The sequence below is a fragment of the Stegostoma tigrinum genome, chromosome 25 (genome assembly GCF_030684315.1).
Source record: "Stegostoma tigrinum isolate sSteTig4 chromosome 25, sSteTig4.hap1, whole genome shotgun sequence".
Taxonomy (NCBI): Eukaryota; Metazoa; Chordata; class Chondrichthyes; order Orectolobiformes; family Stegostomatidae; genus Stegostoma; species Stegostoma tigrinum.
In genome coordinates, this window is record NC_081378.1 from 20,480,803 (window position 1) to 20,504,264 (window position 23,462).

General features: G+C 40.7%; 1 protein-coding gene across 4 annotated transcripts in view; it reads left to right on the top strand.

Annotated features, from left to right (window-relative positions):
- LOC125463157 (interferon regulatory factor 6-like) overlaps nt 1-23,462 on the top strand; it is a 38,616-nt gene that overhangs the window by 1,683 nt on the left and 13,471 nt on the right. The window contains exon 2 of one of the 4 annotated variants that reach the window (XM_048553991.2): nt 21,766-21,918. The exons of the other annotated variants lie outside the window; for them this stretch is intronic. The gene's annotated coding sequence lies outside the window, so the exon portion shown is untranslated. The remainder of the gene's footprint in view (nt 1-21,765; nt 21,919-23,462) is intronic. 4 annotated transcript variants of the gene reach the window in all.

A 23,462-nucleotide genomic window follows, 5' to 3' on the forward strand; every position in this document is an offset into this window, starting at 1 on the left:
AAACAACGGTTTTCCAAACCTGTAATCCTTCGTTAATGCTGTGCATTTCCATGTCTTTTTTCAGGGATATAGAAATGATAGGAAGAAAAATCCATCAAGCCTGCCCCTCAGATCAAACTGTATGTTTTAATTACTAGAACTTTTAGTATGTCTCTTCCTTAGCCAGAAGTAATTGGGTAATTTATAAATTGGATTATTCTTTGCTGCCCTTCTCAGCAACTGTAGTGCCAACTAGGGAATATAAACCAGAAGATCATAGGCTCAATGTCAATTTGTGTTGAAATATATAAGATCTATATATAAGACTTCCGCAACAATGGCTTAGTGGCACCAAGGCAACAGTTCTGTGATTCTGAACCCCCCCAGTTCAGCTGGAACTTTCATACACTGCTGCCATGCCCTGGAATATGTGGAGGTGAATACTAATGCAGATTTAGAGTTATTTGTGGTGGAATTACCTACCAGCTGTCATAAAGACTGATCACTTGTAGGAAGTACCATATGGCTGAGGGTGAAGGAATGTGTCATTCTGACTTGATAGCATCAGTGGTTCAGTATTGTTTGTTGCCATTCCTCTGAAGTGTAATGATTAGTGTGATCACTTGGCAGTAGTACATTTATGGATTTTAACTTTGCAAACTTAATTTTTTGTCTGGAAGCCAGATCAAATGTAGTGAGGACCAAGTGTAGTTTGTCAAAGTTTGCAGATGACACAAAATATGAGTTGTAGAGCAAAGTATGCCGAAGACATTGAATGTCTGCAGAGGGATATAGATAGGCTACGTCAGTGGGCAAGGGTCTGGCAGATGGAGTACGATGTTGGTAAATGTGAGGTCATCCATTTGGTAGGAATAACAGTAAAATAGACTATTATTTAAATGGTGAATAATTGCAGCATGCTGCTGTGCAGAGGGACCTGGGTGTCCTTGTACCTGAATTACAAAAAATTAGTTTGCAGGTGGAGCAGGTAATTAAGAAGGGAAATGGAATATTGTCCTTCTGCTGGAGGGGTGGAGTTTAAAAGTTAGGGAGGTTATTCTGCAGTTGTTTAGGGTGCTGGTGAGGCCACACCTGGGGTACTGTGCACACTTTTGGCCTCCTTACTTGAGATAGGATGCACTGGCACTGGAAGGTGTGCAGAGGAGATTCACTTGGTTGATTCCGGAACTGTGTTGGTTGCTTTTTGAGGAGAGATTGAGTAAACTGGGATTATACTCATTGGAATTTAGAAGAATTAGGGAAGATCATATAGAAAAATATAAAATTATGAAACGAATAGATAAGATAGAAGCAGAGAAGTTGTTTCCATTGGGGGGTGAAACTAGAATTCAAGGACATTGCCTCAAAATAAGGGGGAGCAAATTTAGGACTGAGTTGAGAAGGAACTTCTTCACCCGAAGGTTTGTGAATCTATGGAATTCCCTGCTTAGTGAAGCAGTTAAGGCTACCTCATTGAATATTTTTATGGCAAAGTTAGATAGTTAGATTTTCGAACAGTAAAGGAATTAAGGGTTATGGTGACTGGTCTGGTAAATGGAGCTAAGTCCACGAAAAGATCAGCCACGATGTTATTGAATGGCAGAACAGGCTCGAGGGGCCTGATGGCCTACTCCTGCTCCTATTTCCAATGAATTTATGAAAGTAAATAATTGAGTTGTATGGCTCTCGGCTGTTGATTGTGCCCATAGAGTATTGGTACCAAACTGAGGTTGATAATTTTTTTTTTAAAATGTTACGACAGATTTTGGAAATGTGAAACTAAAAACAGGAAATGTTGGAAATGCTCACCAAATCAAATAACCTCTGCGGCAAAAGAAACAGAAGCAACATTTCAAATCTACATCCAATCGTCAAAATTCGAAAATGTTGGAAATGGAACATTTTAAACAAGTACAGAGGCAGGAGAGGGAAAGGGAAGGAAAAAATTATAAAATTTATGATATAGAAGGAAACTATTCAGCCCATTATGTCTGTTGGTTAAAAATATCTACTTTTCCTAACCTCAGTTTCCTGCACTTTGTCTACTGCCTTGTAGGTTACAAAACTTCAAGCGCATATCCAAGTACTTTTTAATACAACCAAGAACTCTTCACTATACCTTTTACACAGATTCTATACCACTTGCTGTTGGGATACTCCCAAATGGCATTGTGGGCCTACCTACAGCACATGGATTGCAGCTGTTCAAGAAGCTGCTCGTGACCTCGTTTACATGGGCAACTTGGAATAGGCAATCAATGCTGGCTTGGTCTTTGATGCCTACTTCCGACAAGTGAATAAACAAAATTGAAATCTCGCAGTATTCCTGCCCTACAGTTTTTTTTTCCATTTGTCAGAAATTTATCAATGTATTAATTCTTCTACATTCAATTATTTGAGTCTGTAATACACTTCCAGCTCATTTGCCAGTTTAATCTATATAGTCTCATCTGATGGTCTTTCTTGCTTTTCAATCCTCCTAGCTGTTGTGTCTATCTGTGCTTTCAGCTCATTCACTAGACGGTTTACATTGAACTATACACCTTTTAAGTACTGCCAACCTCTTTTGTCAATTTTCCAGGATCTGTTTCCTGTAAACTTTGTGCTTATTTACTGATCTTTTGTCATACATTTTCAGCTTTGCCTGTCTCCCTTCTGGATCTATGTTCAGCTTCCAATTAACCTGCTTAATCACTTGAAACGTTCCCCAACAGCTCTAGCAAACCTCCCTACAATGACATTGGTCCAGGCCCTGTCTATACGTAACGTTGAACTTGTATAAGTCTTACTTTCAGCCAGAATCAGTCCCAAAAACTCAGGAGTCCAAAGCCCTCCTTCTGCACCATGCTTTCAGCTCCACATTCATTCACTATATCATTTGATTTCCGTATTCACCAGCGTGTGATACTAGAATGGTCAAGTAATTATTTGACAGTACAGAATTTGAGTATTGCTGAAAAAAATAAACATTTTGTTGAAGTGTCTTTTCATCAGGACATTTGCAAGAATACCATTGTGATTCCACAATTGGACAATATTTGCTAAATTATTATGTGCATGCTAAAAATTACTCTGACAACTAATTAAGATTGTCCGTTGGGCCTGCAGTGAGACACACTTGTATATACTGGAACTGTATATATTAATCCACAGGCCCTATTCTTTGCAGAACACATTGCACCTGTTTCAACTTAAGTAGGTTCTCTGATTAATTTCTTAGGGCAATGTCTTGACCAATCAGAGCCTACCAAGTTTAAATTTAAACGAAGTTTGGCAGTTTACTGCAGTCCTCATCTAACTGATGCATTCTTTATGGTAAGACCTCTTTAAATCAGATTTCATTAGCCAACCAATCAACTGTTCTCATTCAATGTAAAATGTTGTTCACTTTTACATTACTGGTCTAGTGAGTGTCCTGATGAATTGAAGATTAATATCTTCACCAAAATGTGTCTATTCTGCAGTATGCAAGAGCAGTTCAGATTATTACCTTTGAAGTTCTACTGTTTTATTTATTTCTTTATTCCATAAAATTTTCCTGCAGGAATGTATCCTTGTTTCTATCTGTGTCATTGATACTAATTTTGACCATGAGCTTTGGCTGTTGTCCTTCCCCATATACTGGAGTCATACAGTGACATCCTGGGACCAACGAGGCAACATACCTTCCTGGAATCATGCCTGTAGTTACAAAAATATCTCTGTCCCGTAACTGTTGAACTTCCTGTTTTTCTGACCTACGTCTCACCCTTTCATGTCTAAGCCATCCACAGTGCTATGGATATGCCTCTGGCTGTACTCTCCACAGGAACCATCACTGTCTCGAGTTTGTAGTATGAAATATTGACTAGAGAGCACAATACATTTATGGCTTCTGTATTAATTGCCAGACTCCCTTTGTCTGTTTTGAGGTCACCCTTTCTGCCTGCACATATAAACAACCAGGTGAAACATCAGCCAGCGGTGGCAGCTGCTGTCAAACTACAAAACCTGGAGTTAGATCTCTCTGGCTTGATGACACTTCCTGCACCAGAGTGCCTGAGACATAAAAAGTATCTTGGAGTTCCCGCCTAGCACAGATGCACATTAATAGGGCTAAAAGGAAAGGTTTGTGATAGGGTGGCAAGCAGACATGTAAACAAACAGCATGTGAAAGGCAAGAATATTAATTGTTACAGTATCAAAGCAAGAATTAAGCTAAACATCAACTTGGATGTAATTGAATAGTAGAGCAGAGCTCAATCATATTTTCTTGTTCCTATGTTTCCAAATTTTCTAAGTAAGACATAGTTGCTGCAATTCATTTTACTGCAATAAAAAATACATATATTCATCTAACATATTCAATGTAATAAAATATTCCAAGACTCTTCACAGGATTTTATAAAACAAAATGAGATGCTTGGTCAGTTGAACAAAACAGTAGCTGACAAGTTTTTCAATAGTATCTTAATGAAGTATAGGACCAGGTGAGAATAATTTGACCTTAGATGGAGCTTAACTACAGTGGAGAGCTATTGAAGCAGGATGGTGTGATCATGTTAAAGGCAGCAGGCAGCTCAAGAGGTATGAGACAAAAATGTTATCTTTGTCATAGTCACTTGTGATTTTGGAAAGAGCCATTTTAGTAGCTTGGCAGTGGTGTAATCTGAATCAAAGAATTCAAATTTGAAATTCCAAGAAAGGTCGGAATAAATTTTGAAGGTGGCAAATCGTTCAAGGAATTTGGTAAGAAAAAGAATGTTGGAGATGGGATGGTGATTTGCAGAGATAGCATGGTCTATGATCCCCCTCGTTCTCACACACCACCCCACCAATCTCCGGATACAACGCATCATCCTCCGACACTTCCGCCATCTACAATCCGACCCCACCACCCAAGACATTTTTCCATCCCCACCCCTGTCTGCTTTCCGGAGAGACCACTCTCTCCGTGACTCCCTTGTTCGCTCCACACTGCCCTCCAACCCCACCACACCCGGCACCTTCCCCTGCAACCGCAGAAAATGCTACACTTGCCCCCACACCTCCTTCCTCACCCCTATCCCAGGCCCCAACATGACTTTCCACATTAAGCAGAGGTTCACCTGCACATCTGCCAATGTGGTATACTGCATCCATTGTACCCGATGTGGCTTCCTCTACATTGGGGAAACCAAGCGGAGGCTTGGGGACCACTTTGCAGAACACCTCCGCTCGGTTCGCAATAAACAACTGCACCTCCCAGTTGCAAACCATTTCCACTCCCCCTCCCATTCTTTAGATGACATGTCTATCATGGGCCTCCTGCAGTGCCACAATGATGCCACCCAAAGGTTGCAGGAACAGGAACTCATATTCCGCTTGGGAACCCTGCAGCCCAATGGTATCAATGTGGACTTCACCAGCTTCAAAATCTCCCTTTCCCCCACCGCATCCCAAAACCAGCCCAGTTCGTCCCCTCCCCCCACTGCACCACACAACCAGCCCAGCTCTTGCCCTCCACCCACTGCATCCCAAACCAGTCCAACCTGTCTCTGCCTCCCTAACCTGTTCTTCCTCTCACCTATCCCTTCCTCCCACCCCAAGCCTCACCTTCATCTCCTACCTACTAACCTCATCCCACCTCCTTGACCTGTCCATCTTCCCTGGACTGGCCTATCCCCTCCCTACCTCCCCACCTATACTCTCCTCTCCACCTATCTTCTTTTCTCTCCATCTTCGGTCCGCCTTCCCCTCTCTCCCTATTTATTCCAGAACCCTCACCCCATCCCCCTCTCTGATGAAGGGTCTAGGCCCGAAACGTCAGCTTTTGTGCTCCTGAGATGCTGCTGGGCCTGCTGTGTTCATCCAGCCTCACATTTTATTATCATGGTCTATTTTTGGATTTTTAAGGAGCATATTGATGACAGCAGATTTAAAGGAAAAGAAAATGAAGAGAAAGAGCCATTCATAATGTTGTTACATACAGAAGATGAAGTTGGGTGATTGGCACCTGAGTGGGAATAGGATTAAGGAATCAGAATATGGACATATGGGCAAAATGAGCTAACAGGGTGTGTAGCAACATAGAATCATAGAAAATAGGAGCATGGATAGGTGAATTGGCTTATCTGCTATGCAACATGGTTATGGATAATTCTCTAATTCAATGCCATACATCTACGGTCTCCCCATACACCTTAAGCCTAGAAATCTATCTTTTTCTTAAATAGCCTCCATCACCTTCCATGATGACGATTTCCACAGGTTCACCACCCTCCAAATGAAGACATTGCCCCTCATCACAGTTCCAAATGGTCTAACCTGGTGTCCGAGCCTGTTACTTTTTGTTCTAGACCCTCCAGCCAGGGAGAATATTATTCCTGCATTCACTCTGTCCAACTTTACCAGAAGATTCTGCATTTCATTGAGATTCCCTTTTATTCATCTAAACTCCAGTGAATGCAGTCCTGGTCAGTTGGTATCTCTTTACATGACAAATGTGACACCCAGGAATCAGCCTGGTGAACATTTTCTGACCTCCTTAAATGCCAAATATATTTTTTCTTAGGTAAAGAGGCCAAACTGTGCACAATACTCCAGGTGTGGTCTCACCAAGGCCATGCATAGGGGCAGCAAGACATCTTGTCCCTCTGCTGAAATACACTTGCAATAAAGAACAATATGCTGTTATCTAACTGCTTGCTGCATCTGCAAACTTGCTTTCAGTGATTGCTAAACGAGGACACTCCGGTACCTTTGCACATCAATATTTACCAGTCTATCACTGTTTAAGTAGTACACTGCTAGTCAATTTTTCCTATCAAAGTAGATAACTTCACATTTTATCCATGTTATACTGTATCTGCCATATATTTGTCCAGTCACTCAACTTGCTTAAATTGCCTTGAAGCCTCTTTATTTCCTCCTTGCAATTCCTCCTTGTTTTGTACAATCGACACACTTGGAAAATTACACATTAGTCCCTCATCTACATCATTGATATATTGTGTATAGCTGGGTCTAAGCTCTGATCCCTGTGATCCCTGCTAGTCACTGCCTTCCATTCTGAAAAAATACTTATTTCAACTCATTGTTTCATGTCTGCTATATAACCCTTGCCAGTGCATTACCCCAAATTCCATTTGCTTTGATCTTGCATGTTGATGTAGCCTCGTATGCAGGGTTTTATCAAAGGTTATCTGACAATCTGATACACCCATGAAGCATTACTGGAGGTAGAAGAGAAACCAGAGGAAGATGTTAGTTCAGAGCTAGGGCAACAGGGAACTTTAGAGAAAGCTTAGCCATCCTACATAACAGACATTGCCTGCAACCAGCGATAAATGTGCATTTTTTAAAAAACATTTCTTTCGGGATGTGAACATGAATGGCAAGCCAAAATTTATTACCATCCCTAATTACTCTAAATAGTGGTGGTAAGCCACCTATAACTGAATGGATTATATATTAAAAGGTAGTTAAAGTCAATATTTAGGTCAGACAGATAAGGACAGCAGATTTTCTTCCCTGAAGAGCATTAATGAGTTAGATGGACTTATATAGCAATTTGGTACTTTTGTCATTATTATTAATAATACCAGGATTTTACTCCAAATTAGTAATTAAATGAATTTAAATTCACCAAACTCCCATAATGGAAATTCAGACTCGTATGTCCAGAGCTTTGGTTTGAGCCTGTGGGTTCCTAGGCCATTAACATTTAACACTATGCTATTGGTCTCTGTATACTCCTCTCCAAATAAAAAAAAGGAGGTAGAGGCAATGACAAAAGTGCCCAAAAATAAACTCCAGGGTGATACCAGAATTAAGAGGATGTACTCATGTTGCAGTTCTTTGAAAAGAGAAGCATGAGTGTGACTGTGTGTGTGCGTTTTCATTGATATTTGTTGAGGAGGGACTTTCTGCTGATTTTTTGGAAGTGTTGAGAAGTCTTTCAGCAGGTAGATGAAATTGTTTAAAATTGTAACTGAAGGATAAACCTCTCCAATAAATCAGTACAGCACAGGAATCACTGACACTATTTATTAGGCCTTAAGGAACTCTTTTAAGGTGATGATATGTACATCGTATAATTATCTCACTCAATATTATTCTTCTCACATGGAGTCAATAGTATGTTGGTATGTCAGTGGACTGATAAGCCAGACATCCAGGTAATGTTCTGGACATCCAGGTTTCAAGTTCAGTCGTGGCAGATGTTGTTAATCAGATGTAAGTTCTGCAGTCCTACCTCATCCAGTCATGAATGTTATGGACAATTAAACAACTCACTGAAGGAGGAGGCTGTGCAAATATCCTGTTCCTCAATGATGGGAAAGCCCAGCACATCAGTGCAAAAAAAAGGCTAAAGCATTTGTGACAGTCCTCGGTCAGAATAAGCAATGGCCTACTCATTGATGTTCAGTTTGGGTTCCACCAGAGGCACTCAGCTCCTGACCTAATGACAGCATTGGTTCAAACATTGATAAAATAGTTGAATTCCAGAGGCAGGGTGAGAGTAAACATCATTGACATGAAAGTAACATTTGACTGACTTATTGTTGATTGCTTGTTGCCCTGAATAATGTTGTAGTGAGCTGCCTTCCTGAACTGCCATAGCCCATTTGATGTAGGTAGACCCACAATGATGTTAGGGAGAGTGTTCTAGGAAGGAATGGCAGAATATTTCTGAGTCAGTGTGGAAAGTGGTTTAGAGAGGAACTTGCAGATTATGGTATTCCCATGTATCTGCTGCCATTGTCCTCTTAGATGGTAGTAGTCATAGATTCGGAAGGTGCTGTCAAATGACACTAGGTCAATTTCTGCAGCGCACCTTGTAGATGGTACACCATGCTGCTACTGACCACTAGTGATGAAGGGAGTGACTGTTGGTGGATGTGGTGCCAATCATATAGCAACTTTATTCTGAAAGTTGTCAAGCTTTCACCTCCAACTTCTCCTCCAAGCCACTCACCATCCTGACTTGGAAATATATCACTATTCCTTCACTGTTGCTGGGTCAAAATTCTGGAATTTCCTCCATAATGGCATTGTGGGTCAACCCACAGCAGGTGGATCTCAGCAGTTCAGGAAGGCATCTCACCACCTTCTGAAGAACAGCTAGAGACGGGCAATAAATGCTGGCCAGCCGGTGACACCCACATCCCACAGAATAAATTTTAAAAAGTGTTTTGATGTTAACCTCTCATCCATTTTCAGTCATTTATTTAAACCTAACCAAGATCAGTATTAACTTTCATGGCTACCTTAACACGTTTAAGACTGTTATTGGTCAAGTATGTCTATAACTATGGATTTCCTTGGATTCTGTTATAGTATCAGGGAATGGTTACAATGTGGAAGATATCATTTGACTTGTCATGTTCCTGTTAGTTCTCTACAAATATAACTCAGCTCGTCTCACACACCTACCCTTCCCCCACAACCTTGTAAATTTTTTCTCTTCAGGTTCTTAACCAGCTTCCTTTCAGAAGCAATGATTAAATCTGCCTCCACCTCACTCTTAGTCATTATATTTTGGATACTTAACTAATCACTGTACACTCTTCAAGACACTCTTGGTTCTGTTGTCGCTGATATTAAATCAGTGTCATCTAGTTCTTGATCCACCACCAATGGGAACAACTTTCCTACCTTTCTTTCCAGATCATAATTTTCAACACCTCTATGAAATTTTCTCTTAGGGAAACATTCCCAGCTTCACTAATCAATCCATGTAATTGAAGTCCCTCTTCCTTGAGATCATTCTTGTAAATTTTCCAGATATATGGTGATCAGAATAGCATGCAATATTCCAATTGAATTCAAAGCAGTTTTTATAACAGGTTACTGTAACTTTTTTGCCTTTATACTCTCATATGATTCCTAAACCACTTCCTCAACCTGTCCCACAACATTCATTTATTTGTGCAATATACTCCCAGGTTCCTGTAGCCCTTTTAGAATTGTGTCCTTAATTTTATGTTGCCTTTTCTCATCCTTCCTATTCATATGTATTACATCACAATTTTTGCATTAAAGTTTAATTTTCTGTTTGTCATCCCATTCCATCAACTTGTTAATATTCTGTTGAAGTGCATCATTATGATCACATAGTTCGCCAGAATAACGAGTTTTGCCATCTAAAAATTTCAAAATTGTGCCCAATGAATTCAAAATTTTGTAACTTCCTCTAACAGCACAGTGAGAGTATCTCACCACAAGTACTATAGTATCTCAAGAAAGTGGTCACCTTCCTTGAGGCCGATTAGAATTAGTCAATAGATGGTGGCCTAATCAATGATGTTCACATTCCTAGAATGGATAATGTATATGTAATTAACATACATCAAGAAAAGTACTGACCCTAGTACCAACTTCTGGAAAAGCCCACTGATTACCTTTTATTCAGCTAAAAACCAACCATTCGACAGTGCTTCCCATTTCTGGGCACTCACCTAACATATTCACAGTTCCTTTTGCCTGTCAGTTTCAATCGGTTGGGTTGCTTTAAATGTACCATTAAGACACCTTTTCTAAATCTATATTTTGTACTTTAAGCAAATAAAGTGGCTTATAGTGGATTGTTATAGTGTATGTAGCTCAAAATTTCTTGCTGTTTAAATCTCTCTCATTGAAGCACATGCTTGTGCTGTGGATCCCTGCCCACTGTATATGACAAGGTTAGTCCTGAAAATTTGATCTGTGAAGTTTGAATCATACCTTCATACTATTTTCACTGATGCATGTTGAATTGTTTTAATCTAGCTTTGCTCACATCCTTCTCAGGAGTAATGTGTATACATGCAATAAACTTAGGCATCTTTGCTTGCTTTTTAGTAGAAAAAGACGCCACAAGGCTATCCTCATCTTGGTTCCATGATGAGATAACAAGTTGTAGAGCCGTATAAACACAGCAGGCCAAGCAGTATCAGAGGAGCAGAAAGGCTGACATTTCGGGCCTAGACTCTTCTTCAGAAATTTCTGAATTTCTGCATTTCTGAAGAAGGGTCTAGGCCCGAAACAACAGCCTTCCTGCTCCTCTGATACTGCTTGGCCTGCTGTGTTCATCCAGCTCTGCACCTTGTTAACTCAGATTCTCCTGCATCTGCAGTTCCTACTATCTCTTGGTTCCGTGATGGTTACTTTCATTAGGATGTGGGACAGAATGCTGTTTTGGTAGTTGGAAGATGTTAGTGCAGCTTAAAAGGAACAATGTACAATTTGAGCTCAGACAAGATGCATGGACAGTTTGAGGGATGTTTAGCACCATGAATAACAGTTTTATAACTACCCCAGGAATCCTGGTTGGCTGTCGAAAATGGAAAGTGTTCCATCCCCATTCCCTAGTACAGACACAGAACATCACAGTCAGCACATATTTCACACAAATATGTACACAGTGCAACAACATATTCCTACATAGCACTACGTACTTGGAGCTATAAGAGGGGTATTTCCACACATGGCTGAGTTCATATTCCAGGCACCCCACTCCACCCACACAATAATACAGAGGACTTTCCTGTTATGGCAGGTGTGCACATTTCCAACAATTACATGAATAGCAGTGAGTCATTGGGTGGAATCTGATCAAGGGATCAAGTCATTTATATGTAGGATAATGGATACCCATGAGTGAATTGGAGGTTGGAATTTAATCAAGAGGTTTAAGTAGTTTATAAATAGAACAACAGGTGGACCTGGTATTATAGTTTGGAATCTAATCAAAATGTTTGAGTAAGTTTATATGTCGAATGATAGCAGTCGAGGAATGAGGTTTTAAGAGATTTGATGGATTTATATGCAAAATAACAGAAGCCCTAGAGTGGGTTATAGGCTGTAACCTAATCATGGAGTTTGGATGATGTAGGAGCAGATTTTAACTTCGCTATCTGTGATGCTCTGTGATACCTCATGGTCTTGGGGTCCACGGCATACCTAGCTAGCGATATGATCTGGATAACTATGGGAAGGGTCGTGGCAGAGTATTTTCAAAGTCCAAGGGACAGAAGTGGGGGAAATTGGAGGTCTGTAACATACTAGTAATTGTATAACAGGCCGCAAAAAACACTTAGATACTATTTGTCAGTTTACCCACTCATGGTGTTTTCTTCACAAGATCTGATGAAACAGAGAGTGAAAAGGGAAACTTTACTTAAATAAACCACGAGATTGCTATCCCTGCAGAACACGTACTCCTGAATAAAGTGCTCCATTTGAAATACAACCTCTTTCTCTGTACATGTGTTAACATGTATATTTGTAGCATTTCCTGTTTTTATTTCAGATTCACAATATTTCATTTTTACTTGTTTCTGTGGCTGGTGATATACATTTAAAATTAGGTGAATTAGAGTAGATTTATATTTATCTAACATTTTCATATTTTCTGGATGTCTCAGCATTTTTGAATCGTGGTCACTGTATATTGTAGGAAATGCGGCAGCTAATTTGTGTATTGCAAGCTCTTACAAACAGCAATGTGGTTATGATCAGATAGTTAGTTTGTTTTTGTGAGGTTGGTTGAGGGAATAGATGTTGCCCAGGACATCACAGATGTAACTCCCTTGCTGGGGTATATGAGAGAACATATGGGTCTCAGATAAGCATCTTATCCTAAAGATAGTCTCTCCAACACTAAAGATAACATCTCTAACAGCACTAACTCTGTTCTGTACTGAAGTTTCCACACTGGTTAATGTGCTTACCCCGCAACTTTCGAACTGTGAGGTAAATGTGCTGTCATCTGGAACATGCGTTTTTTTCAGTTTTGGATCATTCGTGAATTCAAGTCAATGGGTAAGGTGAATTAATCACATGAGGAGAGGCTTTGCAATTATGTAGCTTGTCATACTCTTCCAATGATTCGTGGGCAAGCATCGGGACCAACTTGTATGGTCAACTCTCTGTGTAGAAGATGCAATGGAAATTTGCTGTGAAGCCTCACCATTGAATAGATTGCTGATCCAAAGCCATGACCGGGCCTTGAATAATGGCCTCATGGATGAGCTGCTGACATAAATGTCACTATATCATAACAAAGAGCACAATAGCACAAATTGTAAGGTGATCAGTTCATTATGTTGACAGTAGTCACAGAGGCTGTTCAGCTCAACATGAGTCATACCTGATGAATGAATTGTTGACTCTTCTAACTTCTCAACATCTAAAAATACATCAGGCATGAAAAAGTTTGGTTGGTCTTGGTTTCCTGGATCTCTCTTTAAAATACCATTATGCTACTCAGAGTGATTGTTGTCAACTAGGAATAAAATGTTTTACTTGAAAAGGCCTGTGGGACACAGAGTGCTATAAACTCTCAGCAGAGTTGGGAGAAGCTAATGACTGTGTCCTGACTAATATTAAACCAATATTGCCAGAGTTGTAATTCCTTTCGGCTGCTGAACCTCAATGACCATCACAGTGAAACCTGACCCTGTCTTCAATAAACATGTATGCACAAGCTGTTTCCTGGCATGGCCACTGTACAGGGTGCAGAAACTGAGTGATTATCCTTCCTTAGCATGAGCCAATCCTCCTATCACTCAGTCTAATGTCTGCTACCCAGGCATAAATTGGGAATTCATTTCACTCAGTTACATACGACCGTTGCTAGTGGAAGCCCAAAGCAAGTTACTAATTATAGCATGGGAAAAGATATTTGCACACTTGAAATATGTTCTTAGCTTACTGAGACTCATAACGTGAGTGTGATGGACCTGGTGGGGACAGCCTGTTATTGGTGAAGGATTTGTTTCTGTTCATAGGATATCTGTGACACTGGAAAAGCCACATTGTTTTTATTACTTCATGGCATTTAGGCCTTGCTCAAAAGGTCAATATTTATGGCCCATTAATAATTTGCCCTTATGAAAATGGTGTTGAACTGCCTTCCTGAATCACTGCAGTCCATGGAGTATATGTATGCTTGTATTACTGTTAAGGAAAAAGCCATCGTATTTTTACATAGCAATAATGAAGGAATCATGATATAGTTCCAAATCAGAATGGTGTGTGGTTTGGAAAGGAACTTCCAAGTGTCCATGTATTTGCTGCTCTTGCCCTTCAGTGAGGCAGAGGTTGCAGGTTTTAAAGATGGTGTCTAAGGAGCCATGGTTGTTGCAGAGCATCTTGTAGATGATACATATTTCTGTTACTATGCATTGATGATGGAGGATGTGAATATGAAGTTGTTAGATGAAGTGCAGGTCAGGTCGGTTGCTTTTGTCCTGGATGATATCAAGTTTCTTAAATGTTGTTGGAGTTGTACTCATCCAGGCAAGTGGGGGAAATTTTGTCACTCTCCTGCCTTGCGCCTTCTAAATGGTTGACAGGTTTTAAAGAATCGAGAGATGAGAAACCTAGCCTCTGACCTGCTCTCGTACCAACAATATTTATATGGCTGGCCCAATTCAGTTTCTGGTCACTACTTCTGACCTTACTATAGGGGGAAAGACACTGATGAAGCAGCAGAAGATGGTTGGGCATGCATGTCCCCATTGGTTGTAGAAAGTCCATTAGTGTTAAAAGTTGTTTTTCCACTGTAAGGAATGGATGATAGATGTACATAAAGAGCAAATTAATTAAATGCCTGAAAATGAGACTGGTGGCCACGAATGGCCGTTAGGTTGATAAACTGAAAACAAAAATACCGGAAATTACAGCAAGTCCGGCAACGTCTGTGGGGAAAGAGTAAACTAAGATTTTGAGTCTAGGTGATTCCTCATCAGCTCTCACTTACTGTGATTTCCAGCATGTTTTGTTTTCAGTACAGATTCTAGCATCTGCAGTAATTTGCTCCAGTGTTAGGTTGATAAAGTTTCTATCTGAAACAGTGGGCCGCTTAATGTATAATCATCAATACTTCTGTAATTGATTACAATAGATTTGGGAAACAGTTTATAAATATCATTTAAATCATGGAAATTGTATTTCTGTGGCATCTACCATTACCTTAGGATGCTGTAAAGCACTTTACAGTAAGTTAATCACTTTTGAAATTTATGCAGATGTTACTATGATGTAGGGGAACACATCAACCATTTAAAGCAGATTGTCAGGGCTCTTGTGACTTAGTAATAACTATCTTTGGGCCAGAATGTCCAGGTTCAAGCCCCACCTGCCCCAGACCTGGGTTGTAATATGCCTTGGGCAAGGTTCATAAAAATATCTGTAAAGCAGGCTGAGAAGTATGTAATGCAGTCCGAGAATATGATGGCAGGTTCCCATCACATCAGTGACGCACTCTCTAACAAGGTATCAACTTGAGTTTGAACTCTCAATTTACAGATTTCTCGTTTAGAACCATTATTATATTAATATAAAATTGTACAGATCAAATTGGTGTGGCATGGTGGCTCAGTGGTTAGCACTGTTGCTTCCCAGCTCAAGGAACCTGGGTTTGATTACACCCTCGGGCGATGTCTACGTGGAGTTTGCGCATTTTCCCCATGTCTGCATGAGTTTTTTCCAGGTGCTTCGGTTTCCTCCCATATTCCAAAGATGTGCAGGTTAGGTGGATTGGCCGTGCTAAATTGTCCATGGTATCCAGGGATGTGCAGGCTAGGTGGGTTAGCCATGGGAGATGCAGGATTACAGGGACAGGGATGCGGTGAGGTTGGTGTAAACTGGATAGCCTGCTTCCACGCTGTAGGGATTCTCTGATTCTATTCTATGAAATGGAGACCATTCAGCCTATCATACTCATGGCACCTTGCTTCATTAATGCTATCCAATTAATCACACTCTGCTGCACCTTCCAATAGTCCTGTAAATGTCTACTTCAAGTATGTGTCTAATTCCCTTTTGAAAGTTACTGTTGGATCAACTTGCCCTGGTGGGATCCAGATCACAATTCATTAAAAAAGAAGCTTCTTCAGGCCATCAATAGTTCTTCTGCCATCACCTTGAATTTGTATCCTCTGATTGCTGCCATTTCTATGATATCAGAACCATTGAGTCTCTACAGAGTGGAAGCAGGCCATTTGGCCCATTGAGTCCGCGCTGAACCTCCGAAGAACATGTCATCCAGACCCAACCTCCTACCCTATCTTTGTAACCCTGCATTTCCCATGGCTAATCCACCTAACCAGCACATCTTTGGACTTTGGGAGGAAACCGGAGCACCCAGGGGAAACCCACACAGACATGGGGAGAATGTGCAAACTTCCCAGAGACAGTTATCTGAGGGTGGAATAGAATCAGAATCCCTGGTGCTGTGAGGCTGCAATGCTAACCACAGAGCCACCATACCATCCTCAATATGTCAAAAACATTCATGATTTTGAACTCAATCAAATCTCCTGTTGTGCTTTGTCAGAATAAAACAATCATATTTCTCTAGGCTGTTCTCATGACTTCATCCCCTCAGCCATGCTACCATTCTGGTAAATCTTCTCTGCATCTTCTTTAAGCGCTGACTCCCTAAACTATGGTGCTGAGAACCGAACATAATACTCTAGCTGAGGTGCAATCAATGTTTTATGACAGATTCATGTAACTTCCTTACATTTGTGCTCTTTCTTTCCAAACTTTGACTATGGGACCTCTGTGCTGGTCCATTGTTATGCTTAGCAAGGTATTGCACTGGTTTGTGGCTATCTTCTGCATATTGGTGATCAGGAGTCTCTTTCCTTCATATCATCTGCAGTTATGCTTGAAGGGTTTACAAGTTGATACTAAACCTGTTTGGCTGCATTATTAATGTACATTCCTTGATTACAAGTCCTAGATTAGGACTTGAACCTGGAACTTCTGGCTCAGAGGCAGGGACAGTACCTAATATGGCAAAGGTCCACCTCATTTGTACTCTCTTTCTTCATTTCTAAAGCCAAAGAACCCATACACATTTTTTTAACAGCCTCCTGTAGTTGTTTTGCCACCTTCTTGGATTTGTGTACATGTGCCACCTACTGGCTCTGGTTTTTCACCACCTTCTGAAATGTACCATAGGATTTTTTCCTACTAAAGTGTATCATTTCACAGTTCATTGTGTTAAGTTTTGTCTACCATGAGGCTGTACACTTCACCAGTATCTATTTACTTTCCTGAATTCTGCTCCCATGTTATTAACTGTCTTTAAGTTAGCAAATAATCATTGTCAGCCGTTGGAGACACCCCAATGACCCACACCGATTTTCTACTAAACTAGGTCTTTCTCACCACCACTATTTACCCTTTCTGTCTTTAGTTTACCTCCCTCTCTTATATCAATCAGCCTGGTGGGCTTAGTGTTTCCAACTGTATCAGAACATTATGCATTCAAGTTGTACTCCTAGGATTACTCAATTGAATGGAGCCAAGTACCCACTATGCTGAAGTTTTTTAGACGCAGTGGGTTGAGATGGATTCAGTGGCAGTATGTTAGGATGAGCAGGGAGTTCTGTGAAGACTTGGCCAAATTTTCCCTTAGACAATACCATAATGAATAGATTAATGTGTGATTTACCTTATTGCTACCTGAGATCTTAAACTGTGAGGTAAATACTACGGCTTTCTGAATAATTGTGGCCACTGTACAATTCTTGCAAAAGAGGCGGATTTTGGACAGGGAATAAATCCTAAATCGATTAAATGCAAGATAAGAGATAATGTATAAATAAAAAGTGTACAGGCAGTCCCCGGCTTGCGAATAGACTCTGTTCTGGCGTCTGGCAAATCAATTTGTTCAGAGGTCTGAACACAATGCAGGACAATATGAAGGAACTATTTGTAGGTATGTGAAATGTTTGTATGTTGGATCTTTTAAATTACACCCCTGTTTGAGATTTCATTTTAAAGGTGGACATCCCAAAATCAGAAACCCCCATTCCCCATATTAGACAAGTTAGTGAAGCTAAAGGGAAACACATTGCCAGCACCCGATGGGAAACATTCAAATATCCTGACTGAAAGGGAGGAAGAAACAGTACAAGACCAAGACATTATAGACAAAATTTTACAATCCCCACCTGGATTTGAAAGCACAGAAGGAGTCTTTTTGTTCATTTATGGCATAAGCCTGTCACTGGCTCGGCCAGTGTTTAATGCCCTTCCCTAGTTACCCAGAGGATGGTTAAGAGTCAACCATGTTGCTGTGTGTCTGGAGTCACATGTTGGCCAGACTAGGTAAGGATGACAGTTTCATTCCCAAAGGACATTAGTGAACCAGGTGGATTTTTCCAACAATTGACAATGGTTTCATGATCGTCATTAGATTCCTGACTTTTTATTGAAAGATTTTTATTGAATTCAAATTCTGCACTAGTGGGATTCGAATCCTGATCCCCAGAACATGACCTGGGTCTCAGGTAACAGCCCAGAGATAATACCATGAGGCTGCCACCTCCATAAAATGCATTAAAAAAATGCAAAAATCTCTCATAAAATGCAGCACATATTTTGCATGCTGCCTAGCCACCTGCCTTGACCCATCTGCCAATTTATAGAGGGGCTGATGGGGAGATGTCAGGCTACTTGCTCTTGGGCTTGCTGAGGCCATTAAGTGACGGGGTGTATGGTCCATCTCTCCTTCATAAAGTTATACATCCCTTTAATCCTCCACCCCCAGCCCCTCACACCTGATGTCTGCAGTCTGTTAGCTAGCTACTGCTGATATGCCAAATTAACTTGAAGCCCAGTGTCCATAACTTCCTTTTCTTTGGTGACTGGTGTTCCAGAAATGGACGTCATTGAATCAGATTGTTGCAGCAGTCTTGACCCTGTTTAATTAATGTCCTGGCAAGCCTTAAATGGCTGTGGGGCAGTTGGCATCATTGAAAATACCTTCCTCATCAACTCTTTGGGTGCAGGTATGGAGAAGTCTACCATCAAAATAATTCTGCTCAGTATTGCAGGGTTCTCCTGAGAGTGGGCAATTACCAGAGAAATGGAAAATAGTTGAACTGAGATTCTTTTTCAAAAGGGGAGCTTGTGCTAATCCTGGTAAATATGATATAAACAAGCTTGAAAACCGCGGTGGCAAAAATTATAGAAACTTTTAAACATTTTTGATGATAAAAATAGAACCACCTTCATAAAGAAAGATTGTACTTGGCCAATTGATCAAGTTTTTCAACCTGAGGTAAAACAAAACTGCAGATGCTGAAAATCTGAATCGAAAACAGAAATTAAAATAAACTCAGCAAATCTGGTATCCTGTATGGACAAAAAAAGAGTTAACATTTTGAGTCCAGTGGCCTGTCTTCAGAACATTCTGAAGTTTCTCTCGCAATTTCTGTCTTCACTGCGAGGAGTTAGTGGTTATGGATAATGTAGTGTACAAACTTCATGGAAGTCTATGGAAAAATGCCACATTAGAGATTGTTTTTAGAAGTTTAAGGGTAGAAAAATAAAACTGGTTAAAAGGGAGAAAACCAAGAGTGTTATGTGCAGTTTCTCAGTAAGGAATGAGGTGCAGTGTTTCAAGGGTTCTATTTTGGAATCTTTTCCCTTCATAGCACGTATTATTGATTTGGATTTAGGAGTGGAAGGTGTTTAAATTTGCAGAAGATAGTAAAATAGGCAACACAAGTAATTCTGAGGAAGAAAGGAAGCTGCAGAATAACATACAGACAGGATGGTGGAATGGACAAATGTGGAGATGGATTTCAATGTCAGCAAATGTGAGATGGTACATTTTATATACAAGTATTATTACACTGTAGTGTAGGGGGAGGTTTGGTGATGTCAAAGAGCAGAGGAAATTGGGATTTTAGGATTAGAGTAAATTTATAGGAGTGCTTGGGTAGATAAAGCAATTTTTTAAAAAAATCATTATTGGCTTTATAGCATGAGGTGTAGAATATAAAAGGCCATGCACGTGTACTTATAAAACTTCAGTATACTATAATTGGAGAACTGGAGTACAGTTTTGGACTTGTACGAGAAAGATGGAGAAAAAAATGTGTATTTACATACCAAGATAACAAAGTGTGGAGGTGGATGAACACAGCAGGCCAAGCTGTATCTTAGGAGCACAAAAGCTGACGTTTCAGGCCTAGGCCCTTCATCAGAGAGGGGGATAGGGAGAGGGTTCTGAAATAAATAGGGAGAGAGGGGGAGGCGGACTGAAGATGGATAGAGGAGAATATAGGTGGAGAGGAGAGTATAGGTGGGGAGGTGTATTTACATACCACCTTCTATGAAGTCAAGACGTCCCAAAATCTTTTCAGAAAACAAAGTACTTTTTGAAATGTAGCCAGTATTGTGTTTATGAAAGTTGCCATGATGTGGAGGTGCCAGTGTTGGACTGAGGTGGTCAAGGCCAGAAGTCACACAACACCAGGCTAGAGTACAACAGGTTTATTTGAAATTACAAGCTTTTGTAGCGCTGCTCCTTCGTCAGTTGAAGTGAAGAAAAACACACAGGCACAGAATTTATAGGCAGAGAGATCAATGGGCAGAAAGATCAAATGATCATACAAATTGTGTGAGTGGAGTGTCAAATAATAAGTCTCTGTAGGTGATCACGTGTCAGACGTTGCGAGTAAAAAGGGCGGCACGGTGGGTCAGTGGTTAGCACTGTAGCCTCACAGTGCCAGGGACCCGGGTTCAATTCCCACCTTGGACGACTGTCTGTGTAGAGTTTGCACATTCTCCGGGTGCTCCGGTTTCCTCCCACAGTCCAAAGATATGCAGGCTATGTGGATCGGCCATGTTAAATTGCTGTAGTGTTCAGGGGTGTGTGGGTTATAGGGGGATGGGTCTGGGCAGAATGCTTCAAGCAGTGGTGTGGACTTGTTGGGCTGAAGAGCCTATTTCCACACTGTAGGGAATCTAATCTAAATTGTCAACAGCTGGATAGTAAGTGAAGGGGATGATCTATGACCCAATTACACGAGGCAGAGAGATAATTACAAAAAATAAAAAAAGGTGGTGGGCTGGGGACAAACCGAATGACTGGAATAACGTGATAGGTATAAGAGTCACATGCTGCGGGTCTAACCAAAGTAACATGTAATCCAAAACTGTACAGACTAATTAAGGTAGAGAGGTTACAACAAGTTATAAAGGCGATGGTGTTAAAACAGGACAGTGAGGAAGCTTTTACAAATACAGAACAGTATGGTGGGGTGACATGCAGTGTGATATGAGCGCGGGATCATGGTTGAGGCCTCTTCATGGGTACAGAATTTGACTATCAGTTTCTGCTTAGCGATTCTGTGTTGTTGTGTACCTCGAAGGCCACCTTGGACAATGCATACCTGAAAATCACAGGCTGAATGTCCTTCATTGCTGAAGTGTTCCCTAATTGAGAGGGAACGTTGCTGTCTGGTGACTGTTGTGCAGTGTTCATTCATTTGTCGCCATAGCGAGTGCATGGGTTTGCCAATATACCATGTCTCAGGGCATCCTTACCTGTAGCATCTGAGGTAAACAATATTGGCTGAATTGCATGAGTATTTGCCTTGTATGTGGTGGTGTTCCCACGTGAGATGGTAGTATCCATTTCAATGATCTGTTATATCTTGCAGAGGTTGCTGTGGCAGGGTAGTGGGCCCTTCATCATCCAGTACTTCCCTAGAGCAGAGAAACTACGCCATGTTCTTTGCAGCCTTCAACATATCATCAATGCTGACAAACATCTCACCGAGATCACCCCAAACCTCCACTTGTTGCCTTCAACCACCAAACCTTAAACAGAGCATCATTTGCAGCAGACTACCCAGCCTTCAGGACAAGATTGACCACAACACCACACAATCCTGTCCCCAGCAACTTCTGCAAGACATGTCTGATCATCGACATGGATACCACCATCACACATAGGAACACCCCCCACTACATACACAGCAGATACTCATGTGACTCGGCCAATGTTGTCTATCTCATACACTGCAGGCAAGGAAGCCCAGAAGCATGGTATATTGGTGAGACCATATTAGATGCTACGGCAAGGATGAATGGACATTGCACAACAGTAACCAAAGGGGATGAGCCCTCCCAGTCGAGGAACACTTCAACGGTCAAGGACATTCAGCCTGTGATCTTCGGGTAAGTGGCCTACAAGGCAGCCTTTGAGATACACAACAACCATGAATCACTGAGCAGAGACTGATAGCCAAGTTCCATACCCATGAAGATGGCTTCAACTGTGATCTTGGCTCATATTGCGCTACATGTAACCCCACCATACCGTTCTGTATTTGTAAGATCTTCCTTACTGTCCTGCTTTAACACCATCACCTTGATAACTAGTTATGACCTCTCCACCTTAATTAGTTTGTACAGTTTTGGATTACTTGTTGCTTTAGCCCCTAGGTTAGCCCCTCGGCATGCGACTCTTATTGTTATTCCAGTCTTTTGGTTGGTCCCCAGCACACCACCTTATTTTTTATTTTTTGTAATTATCTCTGCCTCAAAGAATTGGGTTATAGATCATCCCCTTCACTTACTGTTCAGCTGTTGATGCTTTACCCACACAGTCTGACATTTTTGCTCACCTGCAGAGACTTAGTATTTGACACTCCACTCACACCATCTGAATGATCTTTTGATCTCTCTGCTCATAAATTCTGTGCCTGCATAGTTTTCTTCACTTCACCCGATGAAGGAGCAGCACTCCAAAAGCTTGTGATTTCAAATAAACTTGGTGTCATGTGACCTCTGACTGATTTACAAAAGCTGGCAACTAATTTGCGCACAGCCCACAAAAGCAATGGGATAGTGATACTTTTAAAATGTTTATTTAGGGATAAATTGGGTCAAGACATCACAAATATCTCCCCTGCTTTTCAAAATAGACCTACGGGACTTTCTATATTTACCTGACAATGAGATGGGGTTTCATTTTTGTGTCTTGTGCAATAATAGCACATTTGACATGCAGCTCTCCCTCAGTGGTGCACTGGAATTCCAACCTTGGCTGTTATGCTAAAGTCCTGGAGTGAGACTTGAACTCACAATCTTTGATTCAAAGATACATCCAACTGTGGCATAGCTCATATCTACATAAGTGACAATTATACCAAAATAAAATACTGCAGATGCTGGAAATTTTAAAATAAAAACACAACATACTGAAAATACTCCGGGTTCTTCCTCATAGATACTGTCAGATCTACTGAATATTTGTGGAATTCTGTGATTTGTGCCATGAGCTTGCTGCCTACAATACGTACAATTATACAATCACTAAAGACAGATCTCAAGAATTAGGTTGGTTCTGTTTGACTAAAAAAAAGGCGTTTAAAGTTATGAACAGTTGTATGACAGGAGAGGTAGAAACTCACAGGTTTCCACTGATTGGGGAATCTTGAACAAGGAGATATACATATTAAGAATAAATCTTGGAGCTGCAGCAGACAAGATAGGGAGAGACTTCTTACAAATAAAAGTCAATGATTGGAACAGAGACCATATTAATATTTAAGAACAGAGTGAGATATGTTTTTGAATGAAAGGGGATTAAAGGTCAGGCACATGAGATTGTGAGCTCAAGAAGACAGGATTTAGACACAGGAGTAGGTCAGTGCTTTCGCTCAGATAAACGCCAACTAATTTATTTGTATTAGTTGCATTTGAAGCACTTTTAGGGA